The sequence below is a fragment of the Pezoporus flaviventris genome, unplaced genomic scaffold, assembly GCF_033815535.1.
Source record: "Pezoporus flaviventris isolate CSIRO_AGI_PZ_B2104156 unplaced genomic scaffold, CSIRO_AGI_Pfla_v1 ptg000035l, whole genome shotgun sequence".
NCBI lineage: Eukaryota > Metazoa > Chordata > Aves > Psittaciformes > Psittacidae > Pezoporus > Pezoporus flaviventris.
This window is the reverse complement of record NW_026892583.1, coordinates 2,511,059-2,534,101: the sequence shown is the minus strand read 5'-3', so window position 1 is coordinate 2,534,101 and position 23,043 is coordinate 2,511,059. Positions and strand designations below refer to the sequence as shown.

Sequence of the window (23,043 nt, the reverse complement as noted above, 5' to 3'; positions counted from 1 at the left end):
AGTTGGTAATGAACAGGTCTCTTTCACCTTCACACTTTGAAAAATAGAGCATGCATAGCCAGAGGAAAACACAGATCATGGATTCTGCTATATCATCTGGATTTCTTATTCATGTGTAAATACAGTACTTCAGACAGGAACACTGCTCATATACACAAACCAAGCAGGCTGAGCTCTGAACTCAGCTGCTGGAAGAACAAAATTCATACAATTAATTCAATGTAATTCTTGAAGTTCTGCTACACTTACGTTTTCAGTGCAGTAAACCATTTAGTTGAATTACTCCAGCATTAGTTGAAGCAGGAGGTGTTCCTAATTTTTCTGGGGTTTGAATGAAAGCAGAAGGCATTTGAATGGAGAACCATTCTGTCTATCGCTGTCCATTCTGTAATCCAGAAAGTTTGAGATCAGACTTTATATTTTCTTTCATTCACTTGGAAATAATTTATCATATTTATTTTATACTCTCCTGGGACTGTAATACAAAAAAAAACCTCCTAGATTCTGCATGTTAATTTTCCAATGACTGAATTTAAACAAACCTAATAATTTTCCCACCTACAAAGGAGGGATGCCAGGCTGTCGTGGTTTAAGTCCAGCTGTGCAGCTCATTCACTCACTCCCCCCTCTTTCCTCCCCTGCGCTCCTGGAGGGATGGGGAGGAGAATCAAAAGAATGTAACTCCCACGAGTTGAGATAAGAACAGTTTAGTAACTAAGGTATAACACAGATCACTACTGCTACCACCAATAATAATAATGGTAAGGGAAATAACAGGGGAAGAGAATACAATACCACCCGCCAATCGATACCCAGCCCAACCAAGCAGTGAACTAGCCCTTCCGGGTAACTGCCCCCACTTCTACCTCCTGGGCATGACGTGCTGTGTTATGGAATACCTCTTTGGCTAGTTTGGGTCAGGTGTCCTGTCTCTGCTTCCTCCTGGCTTCCCCTCCTCCCTGGCAGAGCATAAAACTCATAAAGTCCTTGTTCAGACTAAACATTTGAGCAGTAACTAAAAACATCGGTGTTATCAGCACTGTTCCCAAGCCGAAAGTCAAAAACACAACGCTGCACCAGCTACTAAGAAAGAGAAAAAAAATGACTGCTGCTGCTGAACCCAGGACACAGACTCACAGGGACGGAGTTTTAACAAGACCACCCATGGTCCATATTCAACAGGGAAACGCAGTGCTCATATGCCATCTGTTTCTCTCATAGGTGAAATGTGCAACTTTCAAGTCACTGTTGCCTGCTTATTGACCAGGATCCTACCAATGCAACCCATAACCCTTCAGAAAAGAACTGTCTTTAGTGCCACAACATCACTTTCACTTTGATTTTCGTAGTTATTGTCACCAAAGTATTGGTAAAGACCTACCACTGTTTGTGAGAAAAAACCCAAACTTGCCTGTGGCAGAGAAGTATGCAAACGAGACATGAAGTCTCAATCTTTCTCTCTGGTTCTGTTTCTTTTTCAAGCATGCTGCCATCAAAACCATCCTTGCACATTTCTTTAGGTCTAATCTTGCTTTGCCTGTTTTCTTGACAAAGGGGGAAAGAGACAAAAAGGTGAAAATAACACTGTTTCTGAAATATCACTGTCCCTGTTTTGAAGAAAGCATAATTCCAGCTGCTACTTTTGCGTAAGAGAGATCAAGTGCATAACTTAGCTCCTTTACAGCTACATTTTGTTACGAAAAGACAACTGTTTAGTTATGTGGCTGCTTTTCTTTTCAAAACAGGGATTCAATACCCAGGAATGTAAGAATTATGTTATTAAAAAGAAAAAAAACTCTCACACTGGGATATCTCTTTTCTGGTCTCTGGCCTCTCTCAAATAATGTGCAGATAACAACCAAATCTGCGTTTACACAGTCTTATCATTACACAAAATGCTGAAAACTGAATTAGATCTGCATTGAAATGGGGTCATGGTAGCCTGTGGAAAATTTAATCTCTCATGGATTATCACTGTCCCATCTTCAACTTAATTTACAGCCACACATTAAATGCTACAATGCATAAAAGCTTTTTGGTATGGGTTGTAACCAAGTGAACTGTTTTATTTTTGATAGTCAGTACCAACAAATGAGATCTGCTCACGTACCCACAGTGCACAGCACTTCTATAGGCTGTACTTCTTGTGGGCATTTATGACCTTGGGTGGTTGAAGGCACCTTGCAGCCTCATGTCTGACTGTAATTAAAGACTTCAGATCAAGTGAAATGCCAGACCTTTGCTATTTGCCATCACTGGAAACCTATATGGAAAGGAGCAACAAAATTCAGGTTTTCAAGCAGAGCTGAGGATGCCCACCCTCAGTGTCAAACTCAGCCAGTAGAGAAGCCTGAATTTCAAAGGTTTATTTCCTGATGGTCTGGTACAAAAATAGGCCAACAGACTTCAACAGGCTACCTAAAGGTAGCTGCTTCATGCAGAACTGTGTAATTTCATTTGTTCTAATGTTTAACAGTGAAAGTCCACTTTATTTCTAATGTTTTAAGTGCCTTACTACAGAATTCAGGATCATAGTGAAAATCAGAGTTAGCCTTTAGGACCAGTAACAGTCCTATGCTTTCTCCTTCCCCCCTTTCCCTTCTCCCTGACTTTTTACCCTTTTCATTTTCCTCCCTGCAGCAATCTTCTGTCTGGGTTTCACACACAATATTTTTTCCCATTAATCTCTTTGATAATTAGCCATTAAATGTTCATGTTTTAATTTTAATTAGCATTACTTTCAAAAGAGACAAATAGAGAACCAGTGCTTTCATATTTCAGAACTGCTGTTTCAGATTGGATGCTTTTTGCATACAGCCGCCATCATATCAAAAATCTGCCTTCAGTTCCTTTTAGGAAAGATATGTTTTGAACTAGATGAACTAAAAAAAAAAAAAAAAAAAATCCTTAAAGGTGGGGAAGAGAGGAGAACTGAAACAAAACCTTTGATAAAGCAAGATCCAGACCCCTATTAGAGCAACTGACATAGGTGGTTTAGGCTTCATTAGGCACCTTTCAAGTGAACACAGTCACTGACATTATTGAGGTGTTCTGTCATTTCACTATGAGGTGTGTGTCCCCCCCCCTTAGAATTCTTATATTTATACTAAAAGAAACACCAATGTCACCAAACAAAACAATTCCTTCCCAATTTGTTATTGTGTTAAGTGCACTAAAAGCCAAACCTGGCCTTCAGCTCACTTAATCGCTCTCCTTTTCTAATGCATCCCCATCTATTTGTGAACAGTAAACAATTCTCCTTACAGTATCAGGTAGGCTAAGCAACCCAAGCTCTTTTCAGGATCTGATCTATGCAATAGGGCTAGCCTGAAGCATAGCACTGCATTCACCTAGATCAGCTCACCCATACTTGCTTAGGCCTGCATATTTCCATTAGCACAGCAGTGGTTTTGTGCTAATTAATGCTGCCACTCAGCACAGCTAAGTTAGCTGCAAGAAAATGCTGACACCATTGTATTACTTTCAATTTAGAACTAGTTTTACCATAGCTACTCAGGGCTCTGCACAGTGCTGCATTGCACAATGTATACATACCATTAACAGCCTCTTGTAGAGCATGTTATCTTCCCCTGACTGTCCAACTAGTCCTTTGTTGCACTTCTTTCCTACCTCTGCTGGAAATACTACACCAAATACATAAGAAAAATCAAATCTTCCTCCTCCCCAGCAGCCTTGTAGCCATTTTCCAACAAACTGAGGCTGTCAATATGGAAGAAAGAAGAGAAAAGCCATCGCAATTCCTTCCTCTTTCTCTTTCCTTCCCCTACCATTTCTTACTGAAGCTTCCAGCAGTCACATGAATAGCACAGCCTTCAGACTGAGTCATGGACATAAAAGAACAAAAGACAAGTGGTATTAAAAATGGCATTCCAGCTGTGCGTACAGCAGCAGCAATTGTCTGACTGGTTAGGTGTGTGATTTGTTCCCATTCCCATTTCTTCTCACCTTGTGGGATGACATGACAAGGTGTAAATGGATAATGTGGCGTATCAGCACTATAACAAGACTAGAACCATCTTCGTAGGAAGGAAGACACACTTGATGATGATGTAAAAGCTGCCATGGGGCCAGACTGCAGGCAAAGAGGCAACTCCACTGGGGTTATGCTGTTGAGACAGTGAGGTGCAGGACCTGATAGTGAGAAAAGAGCCTGGGAGTGCAAGGAATGCCATGGTGTTGGGGTGGCACAAGTCAGGTTCACAAGAAGCTCCACCTGGGGGCAAGGATTTGGGGTAAGATTCAGCCAGGTGAGTTCATTGTTCTGTTTTCTACAGCTTAGGGTGCAAGGAGTTTGGGATATGGAGACCTGGGCTGTAGAAATTCTCACAGAGCATGTAGAAAGCATGAAAAGGCTGAACTAAAGCTTTCCTCCTCATCTGTCATCCTCCAAGCCACAGTTAACAGTAAATCCAGTCACTGGTCCCTAAACACATGCCATTGTACTTCGTTCAAGCACATTTGTTCCATTTCTGTTATTCCAGTTTCACACAAATGTTGCAGATGGAACGCCTGCTCTATTCCACTTCTACTGGGCACAGAACACCTACCCATTGCAATCCAAGGTTAGGATCCAGTGCTGCAATAATAAAGGATAAAGGTTCAGAAGAATTTCCTATTGATAGAAGGAATCACCACCAGCAGAATGAGCTAAAAAAACAAATTTTCTCAGCTAAAGCTGGCAGAAAAACAAGGTTACAGAGAATGGGGCAGTTACAGCAGCTGCATGGAATAAAAGTTGCATCAATTACTACCAAAGATTTGAACCTGTGGCCCTCATCTTCCATGTAATTAACCCAGCCACTGATTTCTAGTAACAGGCTATTAAATTACCCTGAGCTAACAAATATTTAACCGTGGATATAAACCACATGAGTTCTAAGAGAAGAACTTGATAAAAGGAAATTAACTTTTTAAATGAAGCGCATTTTCCAGTGAGGAAAGAAAAATCACACACATGAAAAATCCCACCTGATAAGCTTTAACTGCCATTTGAACCCCTGACAAAGAAAGGGATCCTAAGACCAAGCTCTAGGTGGTTCTTTAGAGGCCAGCTACTCGCTGCTGATCTCTTCCAAACTAAATATGATCAGTAACAACAGTTCCATTTAGCATTAACAGGAATTATTACGCATGTGTGGCATAAGCAATTTCAGCCTACCATGGCATTTGGCTGAAAGCCTGATGATATTTTTTTGCATTTATAGTGCAGTATGTGAACATTCTCATTTTTTTCTATTTTTCACACCGTGAATTATTCAAGCTTTATTTCTTGGCCCTGGGAAACAGTACTATCCTGGGCTGCCATCCAAGAAGGGCTTCTTAAAGGACTAACAAGTTTGGATTAACTCTGTAAGATATGAAGTCACTTGATTATTCTAGAAAGAGGAATAAAACTGAATTCAAATCACTTTAATTTCTCTATAAACTTTCCTGCTGGTGGAAGTGCTTGGTGATCAGCCCAGGATAAGTGAATTCTCAGAGCAAGTGCATCAGAAGTACCTACGTCTGCCTTACATTGGCTTTTTTTTTAGTAGGGCTAGGAAGTGCAAGAGGCCCAGAGAATCTCTCTTGATGCTACTGCTCTGTTCCATTTGATCTATTCTGATACTTTGCTACAGTGATACAGGGATGCCAGAGAGGTACTTTTTGTTAGGGACTCTAGGAATAGGACAAAGGGTGATGGGTTTAAACTGAAACAGGGGAAGTTTAGGTTGGATATAAGGAAGAAGTTCTTTACTGTGAGGGTGGTGAGGCACTGGCACAGGTTGCCCGAAGAAGCAGTGGTTGGAACTTGATCTCAAGGTCCTTTCCAACTCAAACCATTCTATGATTCTATGAATATAAAGGTAAGAATAAAATGACAAGGTAAGGGGCATGAGCAAGAGAGATATTATGGGTAAAAATTATTTGTTAACACTGGAACCTGTACAAGTTCTTAGAAACTGTGATGATATAAACTTAAAAAAAATCAAGGAAATAAACTAGCCACCATGTTTTGTCAGATTTAAGCTTTTTTGAGTACTCTTAGAAACGAATCCCAGATCCAAATGCTGCCCACAATACTGTTTTATGTTATTAGGCATCTTCTTCATCTGCTTGCTCTAGAGCAGCTCATTTCAACAGCAATTATTCAACAGAAATCATTTCTGCCTGCAGCAACTAGGATCATGTGTTATGACACTTCTGAGTATAACTGATCTCTCCTGATGTGTACCAGCTGGGGTTCTGGGGCTAGCTCCAACTAAGGACTTCAATGCCTCGGGCAAGACTTGAACAGAAGTAAGGCTCCTAAATTCAAAGCTACAATCCAAAATACCCACAGGGAGCCGCTGCCCAAGATCAGAGGCATCTGAACTATCCAGCTACCTCCTTGCTTAGCCTTAAAGTTCCCTAAACAGTAGAATTCTGCTTCCAGATGTGTCCTGAAGTGCTCCCACCAGAGCAATTGGTCAAGCCTACATCATTCCCCCATCCCTGAGTGTTTTCCTGTGGTAGCAGTTCCAGAGCATGCCAACATACTAGAACTCTCTATATTATATATTCTATATATATGTATATATACATGTGTGTGTATATATATGTGCCTATAACTATATATTCTTTATGTTAGTTAAAGTACTCTTCCAGGCATTGTGAGAGTTTGTCAAAAAGAGGAGTTCAAGGTTGAGCATTATGATTTATCCTAATGATCCAGATGGGTTTTTCGCAAGACAGATGTCTTTGATAACACATCTTTCCCTGGATCAAGCCACAGTCTGGCATCCAGTAACATGAAAAAGGATCCTTTGGGATGAAAAGCACTACGCAAATGTAAGTACCCTTTTATTATTTATGTAGTATGTTTTCCACTCTGAAAGTAAAGAGCAGATTAGGCCCCAGATTGGTAACTATGCAAAATCTCTCTCTGGACCCTGGAAGAGAATTATTCAGAAAGGCAACGAAGCTGCTTAAGAAAATAAAGCTTTTGAATTAAAACCACAGGGTGCAAAACATGGGGCTCCCATGCTGAGAAAAGCAGAAAATGGCAGAAAAAACCCTGCACTAAATCGTATCCAAAAGAGTGACAGACTCTGTTTTACAGAGCAGGCATTACCAGATACATTCAGCAGCAGCCCCAGTGATGTGTTCAATTACTGAGACAAGATTTTCATGCAAAGTGAACAGCTCAGTAAGTAATTAATTGTGGTGCAGATCCTTTGAACACTGAGAGCTGCATTATGTTCCGGCTGTCACCACTTGTTCTGCAAAAATCAGAAGATTTTACATACCAGCTTCTGTTGAACACAGAATTTCTTTCTATTTTCTAAGTGAAACTCCGACAGAAACAAGATGTGCTACAAAGAAGGGGTTTACTCAAGACTTTTAGACCAGCTTTACAGGTGCATCAGACAACTCTGTATAAACAAGTTATTAGTCAAGCTATGTTTTGGTGGCAGCTGTATCTAGGCTGTTTGTCAGGGATAGAAAGCCTGAAGGCTTAGTGGATGGGGCAGGGATCACACATAGGAAGAGGCTTTCCAAAGCAAATTGGAATAGCAGTGCTTGACAAGAACTTACTGGGAATCAAACTGCAGTCAGACATACTTTTCCAAGTGAAGTTAAACTATGTTTAGAAGAGAGAAGCATCAACTATTCATCAGTACCTGATCTGCCAGAGCCTCCTGCTGTCCTTCAGATCTACTGGCAGTCTACACTTGTTGCCCCTGGTGCCTAGTTTAATATTTAAGTGATCACAGCTAATACTGAAAATAAACTTTCTTTCATGACTTTCACATTCCTAAGCTGATACTGACCTCCACTAAGTTCCCAAAGCCTGGCTTCCTCTCTCATCCAGGTGCAGATTGATTAGAACACCTATGGATGCCAGACTCCTAGCTAGTACCAACCAGTGCACCATAGACTCTGTGATCATGGAGGAGCTGCATCGTGTACTATGCTTCCTTATTCCTCTAAAGCAGAGATGCTCATGAAACCATCTAAGACCAATGCTGAGGGGCAGCTTAGGAAACTATATCATTATCTATGGTGGAGACAGCAGTGTAGTCACTTCAGCTGTATTTTCTCTTTTCTCTGCGTCCTCCTGAGTACAAAAAGGATTTTGCATTGTAATTCCAATGCTCCTTGTAGTACTGGATTCACTACTTGTCAGGAACTCTTCACTATGTTTTTTTGTACATATGTAAGAAATGCATTAACGTAAAGAACACCATATAAGACTGGTGTTTCTGTAACTTGTTCCCCCCCCCGCCCCGAATAGTGATTCCTTACCTTTCCTTCTTTCTTTACTTGCTGGTTTTCCAAGTATTTTTACACAGTATAAACCTTTCTTACAATATCCTTTCAGTCTTTCCAACATTCTTTTTGTCAGATCATCTCAATTATTTTTTATTCTAGAAAATATTTTTAGCCTCTCCTTTGCTTTCAGGCCACATTTTCTGTTCACATTGCCTGCATTCCCCCCTTTCATATCCACTTGCCCTCTCAATATGGCCACCCCTACTGGATCTGGCTGTGATGAAGTTAACTTTCATCATAGCAGCCCATATGGCGCTGTGCTTTGGATTTGGGGCTAACCCAGTGTTGATAACACACCAACGCTTTAGCTACTGCTGAACAGTGTTTGAACTGTGTCAAGGCTTTCTCTTTCTCCCACTCTGCCCCCTGCAGTGAGTAGGCTTGCATAGGCAAGAAGCTTGGAGGGGACACAGCCAGTTGACCCCAAGTGATCAAAGAAATATTCCATACCATGTCACATTATGCTCAGCAATAAAAACCAAGGGAAGGGGATTCTGTATAGGTAGCCACTGCTCAGAAACCAACTGGGCATCTGTCTACTTGTGGAAGGTGCTAAGTGGTTGCCTTGACATCAGTTGGTTTGTTTTACTTCATTTTTCCTTCATGAGTTTTTCTTCCTATTCCTCTTCTTATTCTCTCTCCTGCCCTGCTCTGTGGGGAGAACAAGAGCTATGTGCTGCTTAGCTGTTGGCTTGCGTCAACCCCCTGTAACAACTCCATACATCTTATCTTTTATACCTTACACAGACCCCCAGTTTCCAAAGGTAAATCATTATTTTAGAAACTTGAAAATTGGTTCTGTATCTAAGAACTAATGAATGAAGATCTACTTAGGACATTTTAGTGTTTGGAGTTAGCAGTGTTACTCACTTCATCTGAACCTCTTTGCTATATGCAATCTCCTCTGTTCCATACCTGAAACACACCTATTAAGTCCCACACATGCTGACATATGTTTATAGCACAGTTAAAGAATGAAGCTGTTCTGCCTGCAATCTATGAGTCTACTTATGAAGATCCCTGGCAACTTCACAAATGCAGCACTGGAGGTGGCTTGAAGCAGTTTTATCCTTTTCATTGCACTTCTGTTGCCAATGCCTTCTGGCTGCTACTGGAAGGAATTGTGCCTCCTTCAGGGTTCTTCATGATATATGAGGAGTCCTCTGGTCTCTCGTGGGAGGTTGGGTAGATCATAAACAGGAATGGACTCCAACCTTTCTACTTACATCACACAGAGGTTCCTGAGGTAGCCTATCCAACTGCTCTGTTCCTTGCCTGTCTGCAACAGGCAATGAACACAGGATCTGCTGGAACTTTAATTTCTGTCACATGTGAGAAAAGGAAGAAATCTGAAGCCCATTTTAGGATCAATCCATGAGGGAAGTACTTTGCTGTCTGTTTTCACTCAATTGCAGGATTATGTTCTCAGCGATGTAAGATTGCACAAATAGTACTGAACAGGGCTGGAGAAAGGTGATCCCAATTACTTACAAACAGTAACTGTCATCTCATCATAGCCACATTAAATTTTAATTTGCTGCTGTCAGCTTGTTAAAGTACCAGTTCCACATCTCCTTTTTCATGGATTAAAAGCATAGTCATGCATCTACTGCTTTTATAACTCCTAAGTTAATTCTGCAGCAGCTTGAAGTATGTCTTCAGTACTCTGAAGTCATGCTGAACTCTTTGAAGTGTCCAGCAAATGGGAAATTAACGTACCGGAATAGCTTCACTGGAACCAAAGAAAGTGCTCATTCAGAACACTTTAATCTCAACCATCTAGAAATAGTGAAAGGAGGTATGAAGTGCCACCACAGCTTCAGAGTGCACATCAGTAATCAACATGATGTGATGTTTTTGCTATGTATCTTCCCTTTGTGGAAGGTGAAAAGAGAGAGACAGCTCTTTACAATGAGGCTAGTCTTCCTACTTGGTTGAGACATAAAGGCTCCTTTATCATCACGGACCTAAGGGGCATGCGGGCGACTGTGTAAGTTTGCATACTGTAACTTCATCCTGCAAAACTCCAGGTAGAAGAACTTATCCTGAACACACCGTCTGATATAGCGATCAGTATAAGCAAGTACGTGATGCCAGTTCAAGTTCCCATACTTTCGCTATAGGATTATGTTCTGTTCTGGAAAGTTTAGAGACTCAAGGTTGCTTACTTTAAGACCATTTCACTATTACCATTATTTGCTGTTGTTGGTGCCATAAAGAAGATGGTACTCAGATCACTCAGATCTGACTTTAAGATAAAAGACTTTATGAACACCCACCGATTTATTCATTAGGTGTGACAATATTATACCTGGTGCCTTGGACTCATCATGTTGATGCTGAACTCAAGTCCTGCCTTGCTTATTTCCATTGTTGCAAGTTTCCCTATTCTATAACAAAAAAAGACAGCCAATTATTTCTCTGTTACAATACTACTCAATATTTTGCCTGGGATTTCTACCAAGAATAATTTCCCTGGTAACAGAGTTTTCTGTAGTCTACAAAATCCAGTAAGAATCAGTAAAAATCTTTATTACCATGTTGTTCAGAGGCTGCACACAGCCTCTGTGAGCAGTGTGCCATTGATGCTTACTGTACAAGGCTAATCATCTATGAGTTACCATACAATTGTGACTGCCAAGATCAAATGCTACAAACCTTGAAGAACAGCAGCATAAACAATAGCATTATTCTCAATCGGACTTGCAATGGAGAATATGCTTCTGAGGTTAAATGAGTTTCGTGGTGTTGTTTTTTAAAGTAGAGATGTGTCTTACCTAAGTAGAGCTGTAGCACACCCAGATCTTTTCATGTACCTCCAAGTTTTTCAAACAGTAATTAAAAAAATCGGCTCGTGTATTAACCAAAGTGTAGCAGGAGGAGGCATCACATATCAATGCATCAAAATTTCCTCAAGCGGAAGCCACACCAAATCCCTGCAAATCTCAGTTCTTGACTGATTTTCCAAGGCTTCTGCATGCTCAAGTGCGATGGAGCTGCTGAAGGTGGTCACTAGGTGGCAGACTCTCATCCACTGAAGGAGGCGTTGAATTTACCTCCCAAAATCTGCTGGCAAAACCCTTACTTGTTGCAATAGCAGGTGGATTTTTCAGTGTTATCTGACCACTTCTGTAATACTCCAAGAAAACATAAAATGAAGAGAGACAAAACCAGTTAGAAAACCGATTTTTTTGTCATGTCTTTTCCTTGGGAAAAAGAATATTCTAGTTTGTCATGTTTTATTGTTTTATAATTGACAGGCCTGCTTAAATCTCTTTCCTTTGTTCAGACTGATTAATCTAGTCAGTAGCTTATTTCCAATAGAACAGACCATTTCTTGGGTAGTGGAAGTAGGGTCCATGACATAATAATATTGACTACAGGGTATGAATGTAAGCACACAAGGATAAACAGAAGAGTAAGATCTTAAGTAACCTTAAGTTAGCTGGAGCATTGGTAACAGTCTAGTTCTCATATCATACATCGAAGTGGGAACTACAAAACCCACAAAAGATGCTTGGAAAATAGTTGAGCACTTCAAAACACTCTGAACACAATGCTGCCATAAGCACTCCAGCACCTGAGCTGCAACTGCTAATACTCCCCAAACTTACATAGCCACTACAGGAGATGCAGCTTTAAAGGAGTGCATGCGCAGTTAAACACGCTCGGTGCTGCTAACAGGGTCACAGTTGGTCCCTTCAGGTATTTTAGATTATATGGGCCATTCAAAGGTTATTTTAAAATATATATATATTTCCTTATCTCTGAGTGGTAATAAAAATATATTGGGTACAATCCCACCAAGCCAGTCTTCAACTAATGTGCAACAGGCTTGCACAACACAAAATTTGAACGAAATAAACCATTAGGTATGTGCTGTTGTTGTGTATCGAGACTCTCTAACCCACTTTTATAAAACAATATTTAGGTTTTACTTTTAGTGTCCCATCTTTGATTGGAATACTTACAGATGGTCTGCTTCCCCCAAGCTTCTAACCCACGATGCTTTTGTACTATTCCTTGTGCCAAGGATGCTTGCTTGGCTTAATCTATGTGAAGATCTATTATGACTTTAATAAAAAGCATGTTCTATGTAGTCCCCTTGCCACAGTGATACAGAAGGTGGGGTTTGTGCTTTAACAAGTACTATTACTGTTGTCATCAACAGGAGTTATGATTTGGCAAACAAACATCATATACTATAACATGCACAAGTAAAGCTGGAGCAGCTGCTCAGTGTATTTGTAATCTCATTTAAAATAAGGTTAATGGTGGGCAGAGGGTTTCTCTTCATTCTCCTTGTAGACTGGACACTTTGCACACACAGCAAACTCCTCAGCTCTTAGGGGCTTGTTATCAAAGCTGAGGAGAGGTACATTGTTAGTTAACCAAGAATTAACTTGGTTTTGATAATGATCTCTGCTGAAATGCTCTCTTCCTCAGAGTAGGGATGCAATCCAGAGGGCAATGTTTGTTCTACCTGATACTAATTAGGGAAGTTGCAAGTTGCAATTTGCAGCAGAAAGTGTCTGTGTTCTCCTATCTCACTGAGAATCTAGGAGAAACAAGAATTAAACTTTCCTATACTAATGAAACTTCCCACTAACTTTTAACATATTTCTATTCAGTATTATTCCATAGAAAAACAAATACCCTTTACGATCACCTCTATTTTTCCATTTCTTTTCCATCTGCATATTCCTTTCTGTTCCTCTGCTTTTTAGTTCCCTTATTTTCCATCTCCTAAATAAGACAAATTTGACTAAAATCTGTGTTTGTCACTAAAACCTGTTTGACAACATGCATAACGACATCTATGTATTAATGTATAACCACTCACGCTAAATCAAGCTTTCATGTAGAACGTGAGTTCTTGTTTCCTAACATTTGAAATATTTCACTTTGAAACTGTAAGATTTTCACATTATTATTTAAAACATAATAATAAAGAGTCAGAAAGTGATTATATTAAAATAGAGAAACATAACCCATTCCTCCAAATAAAGAACAAGAGATTCACAGTTTTCAGTCACTATTGGAGCCAGTTTGTAGGTTTGGAAAGAGAGCATTGTGCCACTTCACAATGCTTTTACACCCAAAATCTTATCCTTTCAAGGATGCCAGAAGTAAAAAGCTCCCTTTGAGTGAACAGACACATTCTCAACATGTCATGTGGGATAATTAAACACTTCAAATACACAATATCCAGGCTATGAACCCAAGCATTTGATATTTTTAATTCAGAGCATGCATGAATATCTACGATTGTGCAATTCTGCTCTTAACTGAGGTTTCTTTGAGCTATTGCTCCATAAATATTTAAAACCGAACAGGAACCTACTGCCTGAGCAATCTGTCCTGCATCCTTCCTTGCATTGTGCTTAGTTCTTTAGGAAAATTCTTGCCAGGAATACTCACCTGCCTACTAAATCTGAAAAAATAGCATTTCAGATGCTATCCCTTCTCTATAACTCTCCTCAAAGGCAGAGCCAAGGCATTGCTGCTCTGGACAATGCTTTCATTGCTACACAAAGGCATTTCAGGCTTCTTAGACAGCATTCTGAATAGTCACTTTGAAAGAAGCCTTGCTTTGCTACAGCCCAAATCATCCTGCTTAGATGAAAGCAAGCTGTCAAAAGCCAATTCCCCTTCTAAAAGTCAATACCTGAAATATAAGGTCACTGACTTAGAAGCACAGGATATTTCTTGTTGCATCCAAGAAGTTAAAGTGTGCCTTCCCTGCCAGTCAGTCTCTTGACAGTTTTAATGCTTAGTCCAACAGCATCTTACAACCTTGTTACCTCCTTTGCAAGTAAAATGCTAGAGGAGACAGTTTCAGGCATTAAGACAGTTACACTCCATACAGTTTACTCTAAAGCGCATAGTCCTGAGTATCCAGTTTCATTGCAAAAGGTTATTGATAACAGTGATGCCATCGTAATCCCTACACAAAGTCTTTTAAGGTCCATTATAGCATTTCCTTATTAGCTCAAAGTTAGTGTTAGATCTTTAACTAGAGTAAAAGATACAATAAGATCCAAAGCTTTACAAAGGCAGAACAAGAGAAAAACTACCTCAATTTTACTTGGCAAAATGAACCACAAAAATAAATTAGTTAGAAGTGCAATATTTCAGTCGAGATTTTCTGGTTGGTTTCAAATGATGTAAGACTGTAGTTGCCCAAGGGAGAATAGCCAAAATGGTGCAGTACAACATTTGTATTCAGATACTTGGTAACACAGCAATTATAGTTGCAAGGACTAAAGTTGTAGCAGGAGGTAGAATCTATAAAACCTAGCACCCAACAGATACCTAGCACCCCCATTGCCTGCTCAGCATACAGTTCATATAGAAGGATTAGTAAGACTGGCAGAACATGATAGGATGCGAACTCAGTAGTGTAAACAGTATTAGTTGAAGACAAAAGTGGGTAAATCCTCTTTCCCTGAAGTGTAGCCAACAGGGAATTAATCAATTTTAAAAGGAATCAAATTTTCTAAGCTAATTCCTGTGCCACAGCGTATCCTATTTAACACTACTAAGAGCAGCTACCTCTAAAGCAGCTGGTGTTCACACCACTATTCCAAACAGTGAGCAAAGACAGTTCTGGCTACAAATGGCAGCAAATTCCACTGTGATAACCAAGGGACACACAGCATGCTTCAAGTGAAGTTTTCAAAGAGCTGAAATATTTTAGGAAGGAAGAAACCTTGGTTATTAAAACCTTAACAAGAAAAATCAATGCAGTACATTGTACAGTATTCTCATTTCTTTCCCAACTACCGGTTTTCTTTGAATCATGAAACTAAACAGATAAAAAGGGTCACAGCCAAGTCTGATTTTTATGTTCCATACCAAATACTTCATCAACAAATAGTTGTTGTACAGTGGATGCTGTATATGCACACACATGCTCTTTTCAGAGTGGCATTTGAAAAATCCAGTTCTGATACAGGCAAACAAGCCACTACCACATATCGCACAACTAGGGTGCATGCCTACAAGGAACAGTGGTTTGCTCTGTGCTGTTGTTTCAGTGGCAGGCTATAACCTAGGCCAGAGTGAGCTGTACATGAAAATCACAGTCAATAGTAGAAAACAAAGAATCTTTCCATCCTTCAAATACTGCATTCCTTTCTTAGACTACTCCATTTGTTAAATCTGGCACAACAAAGCCATCCAACAGAAAGTCAGGGGTTTTGCACAGACAGCTTTAAAATAGTGTTAAGATGTTAATTTGCTGAAAAGGCATGAATTATGAGACCTCAGGCTTATGGCTCCTTGACTTTCTGGATTAGGAGTATGCTCCTTTCAGTCCTCCACCCATGATGCAGCCAGGACTGATGCACAGCTCTCGGGGTCCTTACAACACCCAAGACTCTAATGGCTCTGATCAGCCCCATCTGAGCCTCTTGTCCATGCAAACTCTCCCCACTGCCCTGGGAACTGAATTTAAGCCCTGGCCTTCACTTGGCCCATGTCTGAGCAGTGTTGCCGGTATGCTGTGCCTTGTAGCTTCCTGCCTTGACACTACATGCTGGAGACCACTGGACTACTAGCTAACCATCTGTCCTCTGTTCTTCTTCCTTTGGTGGGAATGTGGTTTGCCTCCCTTGCTGTCATCCTGGGCTTCTGACTTGCCTGTTCCTGCTGCAGCCTGACAAGAGTCTCACACCATAATGGATATATGCTGCAGCTGTAGTAGAAAGAAAAGTTGGCTTTTTCCCTTTTGGTGCTTGGTCTCTTTGCTGAAAAAATGCCCATTTCATGCTAATATCTGCCTGTAAATGCATGAATTTAACATTGCACAAAGAGTAAAAATGGGCATTTAAGGCTCAGTGATTCTCAAGAGCAGAGGGGGAAGGGAAGTTACATAGGGTAGAACACAATGACACACTTAGCAGCATTTTCAATTCCAAATGAACTGGGAAAAGCAGCTGTCTTATATCTGTGCCTGTAGAAGGCAAGGATTATTTCATGTGGGAGCAAGGAACATTTAATGGTGTCTGGAAGCCACGTATGTTTTTATTTATTAATACACAGAAAACAAAGTGCATGTCAATACTTTTGCAATTTTACACTTAATGTAATTACTCTTATGTTACAAAAGGTTTTTGTTGTAAACTATCAAAAAATCAGTATGTAAAGGTTTATCTTACCATTTACCAGGTACAGGCTGAAGTCATTAACCTGGACTTAAAAACCCCTAAAACAGTTTTAGTTTCTCTGACCCATTCAGTTGCTTTGGGATTATGATCGTATTTGCTCATCTGAATACCAAAGAAACCAATTTCCTTTTCTGAAACCTATTCACTGGAATCTAGCTTTGCTAAGTAGCTTGCATTTTATTTCTTATTCCTCCCTTGATACAGGAAGCCTTTTGCCTTTTTCTAACAATGGTTGGGTAATTCAAGAGTAGAAAACATCATATATTCATTGAAATGAATACACAAAACTAAATTTCAGGAACAGCTTTGTTGGTTTTCTGATATGGAGCTTGAAAACTGACATAAAATTTTCACTCCTAAGAATTCATTTACAACACTGAATAGAAATCTGTTTGGCACAGTATTGTGTCAGATGCTATTTGAATTCTAGTTCAACAGCCTCTCTGTTGCTGTATGCACGTTCACTGCACGAAGTTAAACAGCAACAAGATTTCGGATCATTTCAATTTTACTTTATCAAAAGTTTATGCCCGTTTCTTCACTTTTGAGACAGAAGTTGTTTTCTGTTCTATTAAAAAGCATCCGCTCTTTAAAAGAGAAAGGATCTGAATTTTTTGACGAAACTGAATTAATGAAACTACATTAAGAATTAGTTTCCTTAGCAAGTTCCCTTTACTGGTGTAATGCAATAGATACACCCAAAATATTGCTGAAATAGGTAAAAGAGGAAAGCAAATAATCACTTATTTTCAGATAACCCTCCAGTGCTAAAATACCTTCTGTACTCCCTTGCATAGCTTTCCTGTGTAAGCTGTATTAGAGCCAGACTTCAGTGAAGGCAGGTCTTCTCTTGATTGAAAGGTAAAGCAACGTTGTGTAAACATCAAGTCAAGCAGCACATTTAGTCCTGTTTCAGAGACAAGTGTCACTATGGCTTATGTATATGTATTGCAGAAAACAAAATCCATACAGCTGTGTCATTCAGAATTCGTCATACAAACATGCGTTTTCTGTGGCTCTGTAGTTAAACACCCCTAAGAAGTGCTGTATCTTTTCAGGCTAGAAGACTTTTGCAATTATCTTACCAGAATTTGCCTACTATGAACCATTGAATTTCATCAGCTGATTCCTTTACAAAGTCTATATCCTCCAGCAGAGCTGGTTGTATCTTCTATGAACAGATCATTATTAAACCTTTACTGAAAGACTTCAAGGAGATGAATTTAGCATATTCATAAAGAAGTTGTTCTAGCAGTTAATGAACCTCTTTAGTAATAATTTGAGTCTAATTTCTGTCTTTGGTATAGCTTTGTCTGGTAGATTAAAGAGCCATTTTTCTTCAAAACCATACATATACAATCCAGGCAAGCCACCTCCAATGCATTCATTTTCTTTTCTTATCTTTTGTGATACCAACAACACCCTACTTAGGTTAAACATTCCAGCTGAGGTTGGAAGATACCTCTGGGGACTGTCTGGTCCAATCCCCCTGCTCAAGCAGGGTGTGCTGGAGCAGGTTTACCAATACTGCATCCAGCTGACTTTTGAATATCTTCAAGGATGGAGACTGAAATCAACCCCTCTGGAAAACCTGTTCCAATGTTCAACTATGGTTAAAAAGTGCTCTCTTTTCTTGTCTTAAAGTTTGTGCTCCTTTGTGCTTCTTGACACTGGTCACCACTAAGAGTTTGGGTCCAACTTTTTTACACTATCCCATCAGATATGCATCCATTTTAATAAGGTGTTCCTTGAGCCTTCTCTTCTCCAGGCTGAACAATCTCAGCCCCCTTCCTCATACAACAGCTGCTCCAGTCCCTTGATCATTCCTGTGGCCTTTGATGGGTAGCCCCAGGATGGCCATTTTCTGGCTGGGTGGATAATTCAGCTCCTTAAAGCAATGTAAATTTCTCTTTTCCTGAAGCACTGACAATTCTAAACTGGTGTTCCCACTAGTAGTAGTAGTTTCTCAGATGTTTGATGTGTAGCTCACAGACTTGAGGTTAAGCTTCTCAAACTGACATCTATGAAGATGATTTTCTCACAGGTCAGAGTGACCAGAAGGCTTTTAGGGGGATCTAGTTTGCAACAAATATTCATATTGAAAACATCTCTTATACAGATGGGACTGTTCTCTTGCCCTTTAACCAGAAGCTCAGGTTACACAGGAACCGTGAACTTAAATACTTGGCTACTGTGTAGAAACCTGACTGCCAAATTAAAGCATTTCCATGGAAGTAGGAAGTATTACCATAATTCCTTTAAACTGTTTTACTTTCTGTCTCTAATGATATTTTTTTTTTTGCAACTCAGATTTTCCACTGTTGCTATCAGCAGTTAACCTCAAAGAAGAAAGCATTACTGCAAGCAGTGCTGCAGGCAGTAACTAACATGCAAAGCAAAGCAGTTAAAGCAGGGCTAAGCGACCCCCTATGTAAAACATCAGCAACTGTCAGCACTCCGTTTATTCTACCACCTTTACCTCTGCTGAGCTACTACACTGCCTTGCTGAGGCTTAAAATTATTAACATGGGCATCAGTGATTAATTGTTCCAGGATGAGCCAAGAGCTATTACAAGCCAAACAACCAGGAATTATTCCAGAACTTGTGCGTGTGTCAAAATGAAGTTTGTAGGCAAGTTTCTAGCATGGTTAGGAAATGTTATCAAACAATTCTTGATGGAGACAGTCTCCTCAGTGCTTCCATTTCTTGGAATCTTCTTACTGAGAAAAACGATGTTAAACAAGATGAACAGTGCCAATTTACCTCTGAACAGAGCAAATAACCTAAACCAACTAAGAACCATTACCTGTGTATTGACAGTGCGTAATATATCACACAGAAGTGCAAAATGCTCCAAAGGTGAGCCTAGTATTTAGCAAACAACTCATTCCTGCACTACTGTGGAAGAAGAATTAAATGAAATAATAAGCTATGGCTGGAGATTAAATACACAGGATCTCAGAAGCTTAATAAATAAGATCCCTCAGAAACTGGTAATGAGAGGGGAGAAAGAGGTCTCAGTGGCAGCATAGCTCCAAACCTAGTATTGAGAGGTTGGACTATAAGAAACTGAATGTTATATGGTTGGTTTTGTGCTTTTGTTCTATTTTTACCTTTTCTTTTAAAGCCTGTAAAGATGTAACAAAACCCAGCTCCTCAGTAAAGCTCAATTTTAGAAATGTCCCCTTTAAATTGCATAGCTACTTTGTCTTATTCTGTCAATTTTCACATGAAATCAGATTCAATTCCTTGGCACCAACAACTCACCATCTGATAGCTGCAGTAAAATACATCAAGTATTTCAGTAAATGAGATGCTGATGGGAAACGGAGAGTTGTATAAACTTGGGCAACAATTCCTTAAAGTCTGTCTGCTTCCTGGAAAGATTTGAAGGCCCAAAGGAAATGAAATTTACTGCAGAAAGTAAAAAGGCAAGAAGACAGAACTAGGAAAACGACATGAAGGGCTCATCTGGACAGTGAAAAAGCACAGTGAAATCTTTGCCATCTGGTAAGGAAGAAGACACGAAAGGACTGTGGAAAGAAGAAACAGTTTTCATCGAGACAGGTGGTCAGGCAGATAAAAACAAATATCAAAGATGCAAAGCTTGGAGGTTAAGAAACAGGAATCGGTGGATACTGTCTAAGAATAAAAGATTTACTTATCTTTTCAAGGCCAAAGAAGTCAGATTTAAAGAAAAACAACAGGTAAAAGAGCAGGAAATAAAGAGGAAAGAGACTGGGATTTCTGGACATTTCACATTATTTTATTACATACGGACAATTTCATTGTACACAGGTTAATTTTTGGTGGGAAGAAGAGGAGCTACTGTAATCAGTATTGCACACAGAGAGCAGCCAAACTCCTCTTAGGTCTAGACATTGTGATTAACCTCTGGCAGTGTTTGGACACGAGCAAGAATGAACTAATTGCTTTTTCTGGGCCGCTTGGTTTCTAACACAGTTACTAGTGTGCCCCCAAATCTGAACTGAACTTTAAGTGATCTGTGTTCATATTTCACTTAGCACTTCTTAAATCCATTAGATAAAACTGAGCCTAGCAGAAACTGAAAGGCCTAATATGATATAAACAAACTGAAGCAAACCCTAGAAAGGTTAAGAAAAAAATAGATATCTATAGCACCCGCGTGAAACACTATTAGGGGCCAGTTTTCCCGAGTGCCACATCCCAACCTTGACCAAGATTAATTACTAAGGTTCAGTATTCAGCTAAATCTGCAAAGTCTTTAGAATTCAGCTGTACTGGAAGCTTTCCTGGACTGACTAAAACTCTGAACATTTTGTCCCGACTTGTACCACATATATTGTAAAACCTGGAATTAATTCTTTAATAGCCTGCCTACTGCAATTGTTCTAAAGCCTTATTTAACAAAGGAGAAAGAAATGTGAACATTCCCAATGATAGCTAAATCCCTGATAATGAAAGAAAATAATGAGACGTGATAGAGGTGGAGGGAAGGCTGGAATTTGCTGTTCTCTGCATTATCCTGAGCCTATTGATCAGAAACAGACCATTTTACAGCATCTCAGTTATCCCAAGAAGGCACAGATGTGTGTTGTGCTGTTGCACTTACAGCTTGGCCTTCAGAACAGTTCATACTGTGCATAACCCTGGGCCACACAAGAAACTCAGTCAACAAATGGTAATAGAGGGGCCTATAGGCAGCTCCCGCTTGGTAACAGCAGCTGCACTACCTCCGTGTCCTTGCCTTTATCTACAAGTGAAGCAACAAGTTCTCATGTGAGCTTTCTGTTTGACAGCAGAAATGATGAATAAAGCTGTTTTAAGAAAAACCTGTAAGAGCTCAAAAGACCAAAATACTGGATAACCATTTCATGGATGGGATCTGCACGGTGTGCAGTTCCTTGACCGGAGACATGTTGATGCCATGTAAATCAAGTGTTTCCACCAGCTGAAAGGATGTAAGATTATCTATATTCTCCTCCCTTTCTTTATAGTTTTAACGCAAAAAAGTGGTGTTTTAAGAGATATTTTATGGAGTCTGAGAGCCTTTCTTATGGGGATCATAATAAAAACACATCACCTCTGGCAGCAAAAGAGTATGTCAGTAAGAACATGATAGGTCAGCAGGGAAAGAGCTTTGTTTGAGGGTTCAACATAGCACCTAACACAATGTAACTTTTTAATTAAATCATTATCTGCCTCCAGGACAGTCAAACTCACTTCAGGTAAGTGACAAGCTGCCAACATTTCTCAGTTCTACACAAAAATACCCATGCTTCCACCAGACCTAAATCTCAGGTTTTGCCCTGTGGAAGAAAAGCTTTATATGAAGCTCTTCACTAAAATCTCATCCACTAGAAAAATCAATATTAACTCAGTTGAGGAAGCTACAATATATACTCTCAGTCTCCAGAAGTGTTTGAGTAAGACCTGCCCTCTTTCCCTGCTTAACTTTGTCAATGTTCAAGGCCCGGTTGGATGGGGCTTGGAGCAGCCTGCTCTAGTGGAAGGTGTCCCTGCTTCTGGCAGGCGACTGGAACTGGATGAGCTTTTAAGGTCTTTTCCAAGCCAAACTATTCTATGATTGATCAGTGGAGAAGGAAGGAAGTAGACAGCCTGTGAATGATCAGGCATAGCCCAATATAGTGGATTCTGCTAGGGATGCCATTTTAGGAAGAAAAAAAAAAATACATGTTACATTTGGTTGCTTATAGGACCTTGTTGTCCACTTCCCTCTCAGTGGTGCTGATGCAATACACAATCTTTTACTATTTGGAAACCTCCTGTACATGCCTGCAGCTGTAAACATGGCACAAGACAGACGTGCATCCATCCCCCAGTTAGAAAGCAGCTTCTTCCTCAGGGTCCCTAGTAGCAGCTCATTTGGCATTCCAAGCCCTGCAGCAGTTTTCCTTCCACCAGATTTCTTTTAAATAACTTTCAGTTTAACCTGGCATTAACAGTCACCTTGGCATGCTGAATACCTTATTTTTTTCCCCCAATTTTATTTCTGCTCACAGTCATTCTTTTTATTTAAATTGTTCCTCAGTCTGTCCACTTTTTCTTATATACCAGGATTTTTTTCCCTCCAGAAAGCATGGCACAGTATGTGTTTTCCGTTAAGTATTCAAGCATCCCAGCAATGCTAACGCAATTCAAGGAAGATGCAGGTGACATAGGTGCTCAGTGATGCACCAGAGCAGCATTTCAGCTACGTGGTTCAGACAAACCTTGCTCTCTTTGACTTCCAAAACACAAGTTTGGGTCTATGCCGGATTTCTAAGTGCGAGCATTACCACATTGGACAGCATTTGGATACAAGTTTTTCTTTGGATCCAGCTTCTTCTGTCTCAGTAGTGACTTCATCAAAACTCTGGAAACATAGAGTCTGAGAAGATAAAAGTGCACCTCAGGCCAACAGTCCTGTAATTCCTCCATAATTCTGTATTCAGGGAGAAGCCATATGCCCTTTCACAAAGTTTAACTGTTCCCCTGGACACTATTCTGTTTAACAATTTTACATTACAGCTTTTGTAGCATTCCGTATGGCCCCTGTAAGAGTCACCTGTG

At 40.0% G+C, this 23,043-nt stretch overlaps 2 long non-coding RNA genes across 3 annotated transcripts in view; both read right to left on the bottom strand.

The window, feature by feature from the left end:
- Positions 1–23,043, bottom strand: part of LOC133273736 (uncharacterized) — a 589,959-nt gene that overhangs the window by 109,550 nt on the left and 457,366 nt on the right. The window lies entirely within an intron of this gene.
- The window catches only part of LOC133273980 (uncharacterized), a 42,963-nt gene that overhangs the window by 6,387 nt on the left and 13,533 nt on the right, over positions 1–23,043 (bottom strand). Inside the window, exons 2-3 of one of the 2 annotated variants that reach the window (XR_009744977.1) lie at positions 10,628–10,706; positions 1,382–1,544 (exon numbers count right to left, since the gene is read on the bottom strand). This is a non-coding gene — a long non-coding RNA (uncharacterized LOC133273980). The remainder of the gene's footprint in view (positions 1–1,381; positions 1,545–10,627; positions 10,707–23,043) is intronic. The other variant, XR_009744976.1, reaches the window with a different exon arrangement.